At 37.9% G+C, this 12,871-nt stretch overlaps 1 protein-coding gene across 15 annotated transcripts in view; it reads left to right on the forward strand.

Annotated features, from left to right (window-relative positions):
• SIPA1L1 (signal induced proliferation associated 1 like 1) overlaps positions 1 to 12,871 on the forward strand; it is a 417,008-nt gene that overhangs the window by 238,625 nt on the left and 165,512 nt on the right. Inside the window, exon 1 of one of the 15 annotated variants that reach the window (XM_077122910.1) lies at positions 8,358 to 9,901. The exons of the other annotated variants lie outside the window; for them this stretch is intronic. The gene's annotated coding sequence lies outside the window, so the exon portion shown is untranslated. Of the gene's footprint in view, positions 1 to 8,357; positions 9,902 to 12,871 lie in introns of those variants that run through there. 15 annotated transcript variants of the gene reach the window in all.

The raw sequence follows: 12,871 nt of genomic DNA on the forward strand, positions 1-12,871 counted from the left end.
ATATTCTGGCATATCTTTGTGACTTTTTTTACTGTCCTCTCATTATTTTTAATAAAAGTTATAGAATATGTTGTTTTCTCTCACATTCTTCCAAAGTAATTACGTTTCTTGGACAAACTACTTTATAGCAAATATTTATAAAGAAGAGAAGTATTCCTTCTAAAAATTCAACTATTCATTTCCCGATTTTATTCTCCAGTCCTTGTTCTTTTGCATATATATATAAATATAATTTTTCTGAGCAAGAAATAGTTCATCTTTTTTTTTATGTAAAATTGTAGTTTAAATTTGTCGTGCTTACTCTAAACCAATCCAATAAGGCAAAAAAAATTTAAAGTTTGCAAATGATATGATTGTGTAACTAGGGTAATTGAAAAGAACCATCAAATTTTTAACTGTAATAAGTGTTCAATAAGACTACTGTTTATAAAGTAAACCAATAGCTTTTTAGTACACTGGTAACAGTATATTCTAAACATGAATGAGCAAAAGGTAGGACAGCAAATAGTATAATGTACCTTGTAAGAAATCTAAGAAAATATAAGCATTGGCTTTATGAATGAAAAGCTCTTTAAGTACATCTAAGTGAATTGGAGCGATATATGATAAGTTCCCCATATTAATCTATAAATTTGATACAATTCAGAAACAAAACAAATCCAAAGAGTATACCATGAAATTTAACAGACTGATCATAAAACGTATTGATGTAGAATCAGTGGGGGAAGAGATGCCTTTTGTAAAGCAGGATTTATTATAACGCTATGTTAGTTTAATTGCCATGACATTGGCATGTAGATTTAAGAATAGGCCATCAAAACAGAAGAGAACACAAAAAGAGACCTCCACATATGTGGGAACTTGTTTCTGACATCGTAGGAAAGTCAGCTTAGAAACAACAGGCAATTTAAAAAGTAACAGTAGGGCTCTCCCCTCTTTGTCCGCCGGCCCGCCGCGTGGCACCCACGCCCCGCAGCAGCCGACCCGCCCGCCCTCCTCTCCCCTCTTTGTCCACCGGCCCGCCTCTTCCCCCTCCTGCTCCGGCGGCTCTCCAACCACCACGGTGCCCTCTTCTGCCTTCACTGGCTCCTCCGCCACCAGCCTCGACAGCCTTGCCACCCTCACCTTTCCTCCTCCAGAACAGCTACTGGGGGAGTGGAGACAATACAGAGCAGCTCCCGGAGCAACGACAGAGATTAAAGGGACAGCGTACCCCATCCTGGAACGGCTGACTGTCTGGGAGAACCAGCTCCGGTGAGATCACCAAGGGACTTGGGCTTTCCTGGGCGGGACGGCAAGCGGCTGGAGTCCCTCCCTTCCTCCTTCCCAGGCCAGCTGGCAGAATTGGGCAGGCAGTCCCCTTGGGCCATGGCAGCTGGCGTCCCCACCACGTGAGGCCCCCCGGACCAACTGAGAGAGTTGGGTCGGAAATCCCCAGACTGCGGAGAACGGTGACCAGGGGTCCCTTCCAAACACGTGACTCCCCGATCCGGCTGGGAACAGTGCACTCTCCCGGGCTGCGACAGCTGGCGCCCTCCCGCCACGCTTGGCGCCCTGGGCCGACTAGGAAATTCGGTCGGGCGCTCTCACGTGCTGCGGCGGCCGGCGACCCTCCCCACGTTCGGACCCCCGGGCTGGCTTGCACTCTTCCAAGACGCTTCGGCTGCCGAACCTCCCCTACGGCAAGAGTTTTCCAGAGTTAAAGGACACACAGCAACTTTTACTGGTGGATCCCGTAGACAAACGTATGCCACGAGCGCCACCTATTGGGCAGGATAAGAAAAACAGAACCCAGAGATTTCACAGAAAAATCTTTCTACCTGTGGGGTCCAACACTCAGGGAAATCTGACTAAATGCCCAGACGCCAGCAGAAGATAACGGATCACGCTAGGAAATTGAAAATATGGCCCAGTCAAAGGAACAAACCAATAGTTCAAATGAGATACAGGAGCTGAAACAACTAATGCTGAATATACGAACAGAAATGGAAAACCTCTTCAAAAACGAAATCGATAAATTGAGGGAGGACATGAAGAAGACATGGGCTGATCAAAAAGAAGAAATAGAAAAACTGAAAAAACAAATCACAGAGCTTATGGAAGTGAAGGATAAAGTAGAAAAGATGGAAAAAACAATGGATACCTACAATGATAGATTTAAAGAGACAGAAGAGAGAATTAGTGATTTGGAGGATGGAACATGTGAATCCAAAAAGGAACAAAAACTATCCGGAAAAGAATGGAAAAATTTGAACAGGGTATCAGGGAACTCAAGGACAATATGAACCATACAAATATACGTGTTGTGGGTGTCCCAGAAGGAGAAGAGAAGGGAAAAGGAGGAGAAAAACTAATGGAAGAAATTATCACTGAAAATTTCCCAACTCTTATGAAAGACCTAAAATTACAGATCCAAGAAGTGCAGCGCACCGCAAAGAGATTAGACCCAAATAGGCGTTCTCCAAGACACTTACTAGTTAGAATGTCAGAGGTCAAAGAGAAAGAGAGGATCTTGAAAGCAGCGAGAGAGAAGCAATCCATCACATACAAGGGAAACCCAATAAGACTATGTGTAGATTTCTCAGCAGAAACCATGAAAGCTAGAAGACAGTGGGATGATATATTTAAGTTACAAAAAGAGAAAAACTGCCAACCAAGACTCCTATATCCAGCAAAATTATCCTTCAAAAATGAGGGAGAAATTAAAACATTCTCAGACAAAAAGTCACTGAGAGAATTTGTGACCAAGAGACCAGCTCTGCAAGAAATACTAAAGGGAGCACTAGAGTCAGATACAAAAAGACAGAAGAGAGAGACATGGAGAAGAGTGTAGAAAGAAGGAAAGTCAGATATGATATATATAATACAAAAGGCAAAATGGTAGAGGAAAATATTATCCAAACAGTAATAACTCTAAATGTTAATGGACTGAATTCCCCAATCAAAAGACATAGACTGGCAGAATGGATTAAAAAACAGGATCCTTCTATATGTTGTCTACAGGAAACACATCTTAGACCCAAAGATAAACATAGGTTGAAAGTGAGAGGTTGGGAAAAGATATTTCATGCAAATAATAACCAGAAAAGAGCAGGAGTGGCTATACTAATATCCAACAAATTAGACTTCAAATGTAAAACAGTTAAAAGAGACAAAGAAGGACACTATATACTAATAAAAGGAACAATTAAACAAGAAGACATAACAATCATAAATATTTACGCACCGAACCAGAATGCCCCAAAATACGTGAGGAATACACTGCAAACACTGAAAAGGGAAATAGACTCATATACCATAATAGTTGGAGACTTCAATTCACCACTCTCATCAATGGACAGAACATCTAGACAGAGGATCAATAAAGAAATAGAGAATCTGAATATTACTATAAATGAGCTAGACTTAACAGACATTTATAGGACATTACATCCCACAACAGCAGGATACACCTTTTTTTCAAGTGCTCATGGATCATTCTCAAAGATAGACCATATGCTGGGTCACAAAGCAAGTCTTAACAAATTTAAAAAGATTGAAATCATACACAACACTTTCTCAGATCATAAAGGAATGAAGTTGGAAAATAATAATAGGCGGAGTGCCAGAAAATTCACAAATACATGGAGGCTCAGCAACACACTCTTAAACAACAAGTGGGTCAAAGAAGAAATTGCAAGAGAAATTAGTAAATACCTCAAGGCGAATGAAAATGAAAACACAACATATCAAAACTTACGGGATGCAGGAAAGGCAGTGCTAAGAGGGAAATTTATTGCCCTAAAATGCCTTTATCAGAAAAGAAGAAAAGGCAAAAATGCAGGAATTAATTGTCCACTTGGAAGAACTGGAGAAAGAACAGCAAACTAATCCCAGAGCAAGCAAAAGGAAAGAAATAACAAAGATCAGAGCAGAAATAAATGAAATTGAAAACATGAAAACAATAGAGAAAATCAATAAGACCAGAAGTTGGTTCTATGAGAAAATCAATAAGATTGATGGGCCCTTAGCAAGATTGACAAAAAGAAGAAGAGAGAGGATGCAAATAAATAAGATCAGAAATGGAATAGGAGACATAACTACTGACCTCACAGAAATAAAGGAGGAAATAACAGGATACTATGAACAACTTTACGCTAATAAATACAACAATTTAGAGGAAATGGACGGGTTCCTGGAAAGACATGAACAACCAACTTTGACTCAAGAAGAAATAGATGACCTCAACAAACCAATCACAAGTAAAGAGATTGAATTAGTCATTCAAAAGCTCCCTAAAAAGAAAAGTCCAGGACCAGACGGCTTCACATGTGAATTCTATCAAACATTCCAGAAAGAATAAGTACCAACTCTCCTCAAACTCTTCAAAATAATCGAAGTGGAGGGAAAACTACCTAATTCATTCTATGAAGCCAACATCACCCTCATACCAAAACCAGGCAAAGATATTACAAAAAAAGAAAACTACAGACCAATCTCTCTAATGAATATAGATGCAAAAATCCTCAATAAAATTCTAGCAAATCGTATCCAACAACACATTAAAAGAATTATACATCATGACCAAGCAGAATTCATCCCAGGTATGCAAGGATGGTTCGACATAAGAAAATCAATTAATGTAATACACCACATCAACAAATCAAAGCAGAAAAATCACATGATCATCTCAATTGATGCAGAGAAGGCATTTGACAAGATTCAACACCCTTTCCTGTTGAAAACACTTCAAAAGATAGGAATACAAGGGAACTTCCTTAAAATGATAGAAGGAATATATGAAAAACCCGCAGCTAATATCATCCTCAATGGGGAAAAATTGAAAACTTTCCCCCTAAGATCAGGAACAAGACAAGGATGTCCACTATCACCACTATTATTCAACATTGTGTTGGAAGTTCTAGCCAAAGCAATTAGACAAGAAAAAGAAATACAAGGCATCAAAATTGGAAAGGAAGAAGTAAAACTATCACTGTTTGCAGACGATATGATACTATACATCGAAAACCCGGAAAAATCCACAACAAAACTACTAGAGCTAATAAATGAGTACAGCAAAGTAGCAGGCTGCAAGATCAACATTCAAAAATCTGTAGCTTTTCTATACACTAGTAGTGAACAAGCTGAGGGGGAAATCAAGAAACGAATCCCATTTACAATCGCAACCAGAAGAATAAAATACCTAAGAATAAATTTAACCAAAGAGGCAAAAAACCTATATAAAGAAAACTACAAAAAACTGCTAGAAGAAATCACAGAAGACCTAAATAGATGGAAGGGCATACCGTGTTCATGGATTGGAAGACTAAATATAATTAAGATGTCAATCCTACCTAAACTGATCTACAGATTCAATGCAATACCAATCAAAATCCCAACAACTTATTTTTCAGAAATAGAAAAACCAATAAGCAAATTTATCTGGAAGGGCAGGGTGCCCCGAATTGCTAAAAACATCCTGAGGAAAAAAAACGAAGCTGGAGGTCTCGCGCTGCCTGACTTTAAGGCATATTATGAAGCCACAGTGATCAAAACAGCATGGTATTGGCATAAAGATAGATATATCGACCAATGGAATCGAATAGAGTGCTCAGATATAGACCCTCTCATCTATGGACATTTGATCTTTGATAAGGCAGTCAAGCCAACTCACCTGGGACAGAACAGTCTCTTCAATAAATGGTCCCTAGAGAACTGGATATCTATATGTAAAAGAATGAAAGAAGACCCGCATCTCACACCTTATACAAAAGTTAACTCAAAATGGATCAGAGATCTAAACATTAGGTCTAAGACCATAAAACAGTTAGAGGAAAATGTAGGGAGATATCTTATGAATCTTACAACTGGAGGTGGTTTTATGGACCTTAATCCTAAAGCAAGAGCACTGAAGAAAGAAAGAAAGAAATGGGAGCTCCTCAAAATTAAACACTTTTGTGCATCAAAGAACTTCATCAAGAAAGTAGAAAGACAGCCTACACAATGGGAGATAATATTTGGAAATGACATATCAGATAAAGGTCTAGTATCCAGAATATATAAAGAGATTGTTCAACTCAACAATAAAAAGACAGCCAATCCAATTACAAAATGGGAAAAAGACTTGAACAGACACCTACCAGAAGAGGAAATACGGATGGCCAAGAGGCACATGAAGAGATGCTCAATGTCCCTGGCCATTAGAGAAATGCAAATCAAAACCACAATGAGATATCATCTCACACCCACCAGAATGGCCATTATCAACAACACAGAAAATGACAAGTGCTGGAGAGGATGCGGAGAAAGAGGCACACTTATCCACTGTTGGTGGGAATGTCAAATGGTGCAACCACTGTGAAAGGCAGTTTGGCGGTTCCTCAAAAAGCTGAATATAGGATTGCCATACGACCCAGCAATACCATTGCTCGGTATCTACTCAAAGAACTTAAGGGCAAAGACAGAAACGGACATTTGCACACCAATGTTTATAGCAGCGTTATTTACAGTTGCAAAGAGATGGAAACAGCCAAAATGTCCATCAACAGAAGAGTGGCTAAATAAACTGTGGTATATTTATATGATGGAATATTATGCAGCTTTAAGACAAGATAAACTTATGAAGCATGTAATAACATGGATGGACCTAGAGAATATTATGCTGAGTGAGTCCAGCCAAAAACTAAAGGACAAATATTGTATGGTCCCACTGATGTGAACGGACATTCGAGAATAAACTTGAAATATGTCATTGGTAACAGAGTCCAGCAGGAGTTAGAAACAGGGTAAGATAATGGGTAATTGGTGCGGAAGGGATACAGACTGTGCAACAGGACTAGATACAAAAACTCAAAAATGGACAGCACAATAATACCTAATTGTAAAGTAATCATGTTAAAACACTGAATGAAGCTGCATCTGAGCTACAGGGTTTTTTTGTTTTGTTTTGTTTTGTTTTTTACTATTATTGCTACTTTTATTTCTTTTCTCTATATTTACATTTTATATCTTTTTCTGTTGTGTTGCTAGTTCCTCTAAACTGATGCAAATGTACTAAGAAACGATGATCATGCATCTATGTGATGCTGTTAAGAATTACTGAGTGCATATGTAGAACAGTATGATTTCTAAATGTTGTGTTAATTTCTTCTTTTTTTTTCTTTCTTTCCATTAATAATAAAAAAAAAAGTAACAGTAGGATAGTTTGGTAAAAAGAAATATTATTATACATAAGTTCTGGATGGATAAAAGGCACAAATTTTAAAGACAAGCTTTTAAATTTTTAGAAGCGTAGGAAAACATCTTTATGACACTGGAGATACTGACTGATATTTTTCAATAAGACTAGCAGTTTAACGTATGAAGGCAAAAGAGTTATAAATTTTACTAATTGAAATATAAAAATGCATGTTTAATGTAGCTTAAAGGCAAAATATAAGGTACATTCAGATATACATATATAAGAAAAGATTAAGATATTATATATGAAGAAAATCTATAAATCAGTAACAAAGAAGACAGACCTAAGTAAAAAATCAACAAAACTTACATAGATCAGCACAAATGGCCAATAAATGAATTATGGGTTTTCAGGGAAATATACATTAAAAACAGCAAGATGACACTTTATGCCTTCATATTGGATATAACTTAAAGGTCAAGATTTAAAGGCCAGGATGTCGGTGCACGGGTAGTTCAGTGGTTAGAATGCCTACCTTTCATGCGGGAGACCCGGGTTTGATTCCTAGACCATGCACCCCACCCCAAAAGGCCAAATTGTGGCAGCCAACAATCTCGTATACATTACTGTTGGAGTGTAAATTGTTTGACAGTATCTAATGACGTTGAATGGTGTGCCAGCCCAAAGTCTCAGCAATTCCCATCTTGTAGTCCTGTACAGAGACTTTTCACACATGTGCCCAAAAACATTGTGGAAGTAATGTCCATTGTTTGTAATGAAAAAAAAATTGGAAAAAACTTTCAACTGGAAGTAAATTTCAATCAACAAACTTTAGTATAATAAAAAGGATGAAAAAACATAGAGAAGGTATTATAAATTATCTCTTTTTGCAAGAACATGGATAAATCTTGAAAACATTTTTTTCTTAAAAATATTTTTGAGTGAATAAAGAAGGCTGCAAAGGAATACATCCCAAAAGATACTATCTATGTAACTTTTATAAACATTCAGAATACTAATATGGGTCCATAGCTATTTAGTAAAAGTGAAAGTATATATGGGAAAGGTTCATAACATCTTCAGAATAGAACTTATTCTGGAGAGGGCAGGAGAAGAATAGGATGGGATGTTAATATTTTAGCTGTGTTTGCTAACATTTTAAAAAATGATCTGAGAAACACAGGGCAATAGAGTGATGTGGTGAGGTGTAGGAATTAGTTCATCATCCAGGGCACCTAGTAAATTGCCAGGAACTGAATGGAACAACTGGGAAGACATGAGTGACTGGACACACACCATACACTAGTCTGGAGTGGGTGGAATGGCTGAGATTCCACACAGAACTGTAAGTCTCCCAAGCTGTGGAGGCTAGTGCCCTTCCCCCATGGGCATGACAGGCTAGTTCCTGAGGGAAAAAGAAACAGACTCTACTAGGAGCAAGAAAGGTAGTTCAGCCAAGCTCCAGTTGTGGGATTAACAAATTCTGACTACTGAAAACAGGCACCCAGCAGAGATAAACCTGTAATGAGCACTGAAGGAATTAGGAGTTTTTTTTTACCTGCAGAGAGGGGGGTGGGGTTGACAGAAAACAACAACAGAGGAGGAAAGACCCCATGATCATCTCAATTGTTACAGAAAAGGCATTTAACAAAATTCAAAATCCTTTCTTGATGAAAACACTTTAAAGGAGAGGAATAGAAGGGAACGTCCTCAACATGATAAAGGAAATATATGAAAAACCCACATCTGACTTCTTACTCAATGGGGAAAGACTGAAAGCTTTCCCTGCAAGATCAGGAACAAGACAAGGATATGTGCTATTGCCATTGTTATTCAACACGGTGCTGGAAGTTCTAGCCAGAGCACTTAGAGCAGAAAAAGATATAAAAGACATTTAAATTGGACAAGAAGAAGTAAAATTCTGACTGTTTGCAGATGACATGATACTGTATTTCAAAAATCCTGAAAAATCTACAGCAAAGCTTCTAGAGCTAATAAATGAGTACAGCAAAGTGACAGGGTACAAAAGCAACACCTAGAAATCAGTAGTGTTTCTATACCCTAGTGATGAGCAATCTGAGGAGGAAATCAAGAAAAAAATTCCCTTTAGAATAGCAACCAAAAGAATTTGATATTTAGGAATAATTGAAGGATACAAAAGACCTATACACAGAAAACAACAAGAAATTGCTAAAAGAAATCATGGAAGACCTAAGTAAATGGAAGGGCATAACATACCATGTTCATGGATTGGAAGACTAAATATAATCAAGATGTCAGTTCTACTCAAATTGTTTATAGATTCAATGCAATGCTAAATAAAATTCCAACAACTTACTTTGCAGAAATAGAAAAACCAATAACCATATCTATTTGGAAGAGCAGTGCATGCCCAAACAGCTAAAAACACCTTGAAAAATAAAACTAAAATGGGAGGTCTCAGACTATCTAACTTTAAAGCATATTACAAAGTTCCAGTGATCAAAACAGCATGGTACTGGCATGAAGATATTTATATTTACCGATGGAATCGACTGAGTGTTCAGAAATAGACCCTCCCATCTACAGACAGTTGATCTTTGATGAGACATTTAAGCCAACCCATATGGAACAGAGTAGTCTGTTCAATAAATGGATGTTTGGAGAACTGGATATCCATATGCAAAAGAGTGAAAGAGGACCCATATCTCACACCCTAAGCAAAATTCAACTCAAAATGGATCAAAGACCTAAACATTAGAGGTAAGACCATAAAATTTTATCAGAGAATGTAGGAAATCAACTAAGGCTGCCCCCCACCAATGAGATAATCCAATCAGCTGAACACTTTTAAGGAAAAAGAAGACTTTTTTCACTGCTTCTTTAGCCAGGGAGACTCTCCTGTTGAGTTGAGTTCATACAGACCCTTCATTGGAGCTGCCAGCTTCACAGCCTGCCATATGGATTTTGGGCTGTCCCAGTCTCACGGTTGTGAGAGACACCTTTATAAATTTCATATTTACAGATAACTCCTCTTGGTTCTGTTTCTCTAGAGAACTGATCTGGACAGGACTAAGTAAATCAGAATACAAGCTAAAGGATGATATGGTTCATATTTTAAAACTTCAACTTCTGTGTGAGACCAAAGGAAGAGTTGTTTATTTGGTGCAAAATTTATATATTTGGTAGCTTAGTATCTATTTTAACTTGTATGGTCAGTTATTCTAATACCATAATTACTGGAATCTTGACTAGGGCGTGAGATCTTGTAAGTTTCTACACGTTAGTATGATGCCCTGATACATCCCAGAATAATGTGTGCAGAACATAAAAAAGCATTTGCCAAGTCTCCTTGGAGGACCAGGGAGAAAAGAGAGAATATTAAACTCCCCCATCTGGGGAATTCCTGATATTCTCACAAACAGTGAATAGAATCAGTTTAATAGACTGAATCCTCAATCTTGGGTTTCGCCCCTGTGAAATTTATTCCTGCAAAGGGGAAGCTAAGCCTACTAATAATTATGCCTTAGAGTCACCCCCAGAGAACCTCTTTTGTTGCTCAGATATGACTTTTCTCCCTAAGCTAAGTGGGCAGGTGAACTCATTGCCCTTCCCCGCTTTGTGGGACAAAGACTCCCAGGGCTATAAATCTCCCTGACAATGTGTGACAGGATTCCTGGGATGAGCCAGGACCCAACATCATGGAATTAAGAAAGCCTTCTTGACCAAAAGAGGGAAGAGAGAAATGAAACAAAATAAAATTTCAGTGGCTGAGAGATTTCAACAGAGTCAAAAGATTATCCTAGAAGTTATTCTTATGCATTATATGGATATCTGTTTTTAGTTTATGGTGTAATGGAGTGACTAGAGGGAAGTACTTCAAACTGTTGAACTGTATTCTAGTCGCTTTGACTCTTGAAGACGATTGTGTAACTATATAACTTTTACAGTGTGACCATGTGATTGTGAAAACATTGTGGCTGACACTCCCTTTATCCAGGGTATGGACATATGAGTAAAAAAAAATAAAGACAAAAATATAAATAAATATTAGGAGAAGTGATAAGGGATAAAAAAAAATTGGGTAGTGGTCAAAGAGAAGGAGGAATAAGGGTAAAAAAGATGTATAATTTTTTCTTTTTTTCTTTTTATTTATTTATCTGGAGTGATGCAAATATTCTAATAATGATCATGGTGAAGAATACACGATTATGAGATGATATCATGAACCATTGAGTGTATACTTTGGATAGAGTGTTTGGTGTGTGAAGAAATCTTATTAAAATATATATTTTTTAATTATCCGAATCAGATTTGGGAGAATATTAACCTTTTTTTCAAATCTGGTTGTAATTCTCTACATTCCTGCATGTTTTAAATTTCACAGTTAAAATTTTTTAATTAAAACTAAAATCATTCCAGTCTACAGTTAAACATGTCGTTGAACATGTACTTCCATTTCCCCAAACTCTACACCAGTGTTAGAAAGGAATGTAAAAAGATGTAAGCCTTCAAGCACAAATGAAAGGAAACAAAATAGAACCAGATTAGGAATATTAGCATAGTTGGGTAAGCAGAGAGGCATCACGAATTTTTGTAGCTAGTTTAGTGTAGTGTGGAGAAAGCTGAATCTGAATACCTTTACAGAGGTATTCCACAGAATCTGAGGCCCCACCTATATGAGATTAGACTGCGAGGGGGATTTAGTTGCAGACAGATCGTATGTCCCTTCCTAACTCTATGTAATCAAAGAGGCTGTGGATACAGGGATAAGTGGTGCAGCTGAGAGCAGGGTCATGTGCCACCCAGTAAGAAGAATTGTTTGACATATTTTTCGCTAAACTTGGTTTCCAGAATGTTGGCAGTCAGGCATGAAATGGAACCATTCTTCTTTAGAGTAAAATGTAGCCTAGAAATGACGTGCAAGTACTGGCATTTGTGTGTTCCCAGTATAGAAGAGAAAATCCTCTATATGATTTAAGCAGGAAAGGGATTTTTGGAAATAATAATAAAATAATTGTGGCTTGCACAGTTACTGGGAAAGCTGTAGAACTGGGTTTGGAAAGTGGACAGGAACTCCTGGTCAAGTGATCAAGGCAACAGATCACACAAGAAAACCAGCATGGATGGGGCAGCACTAAGCGTGGTGTTTTGTGCTGTCACCACCAGCGCTTTACCATGGGTGTCACTGTTGCACGTTGCCTCTACTGCTGCCACCAACTTCAAAGAATATGGGTTTGCCTCTTTCTTGCTTTCTTCAGATGCTACTTCCCAACTCAGAGTCTGAGAAGTAAACGTCTCCTTGGCTGAAGGGTCAGTTTGTATGCCTGTACATTGTATAAGAATGGCTGGGTTAAGTGAAAATGTTGCATTTCATCATGGAAGGCAGGATTCATTGTAAGGAATTCCCTAGATTTGGTATGAGAATTCAGAGGCTCTGAGGATGCTAGGCAGTCATAATTTTTTTGCTCTGTGTCAGGTGCCTCTAGTAAACCAGCTTGGTCTGTACACACTTTACTTTGTAGTTAACAAGCCCTGCCCCCATGTAGAGCTTTAGTCTGCTTTTAATGCCTCAGTTTTAAATATGAAGGGATAGTCAGTAAATGCAGACTCATGAGCAGAATTTTTCATTGAAAGGTACTAATCATAACCAAGAGAACAGAAGCAAATTTGGGGAAAATAGGCACCGTGAAGATGAAAAGAAAACTTTAAAGATTTAATTTCAGAGGGATG

This window comes from Tamandua tetradactyla, chromosome 12 (assembly GCF_023851605.1).
Source record: "Tamandua tetradactyla isolate mTamTet1 chromosome 12, mTamTet1.pri, whole genome shotgun sequence".
NCBI lineage: Eukaryota > Metazoa > Chordata > Mammalia > Pilosa > Myrmecophagidae > Tamandua > Tamandua tetradactyla.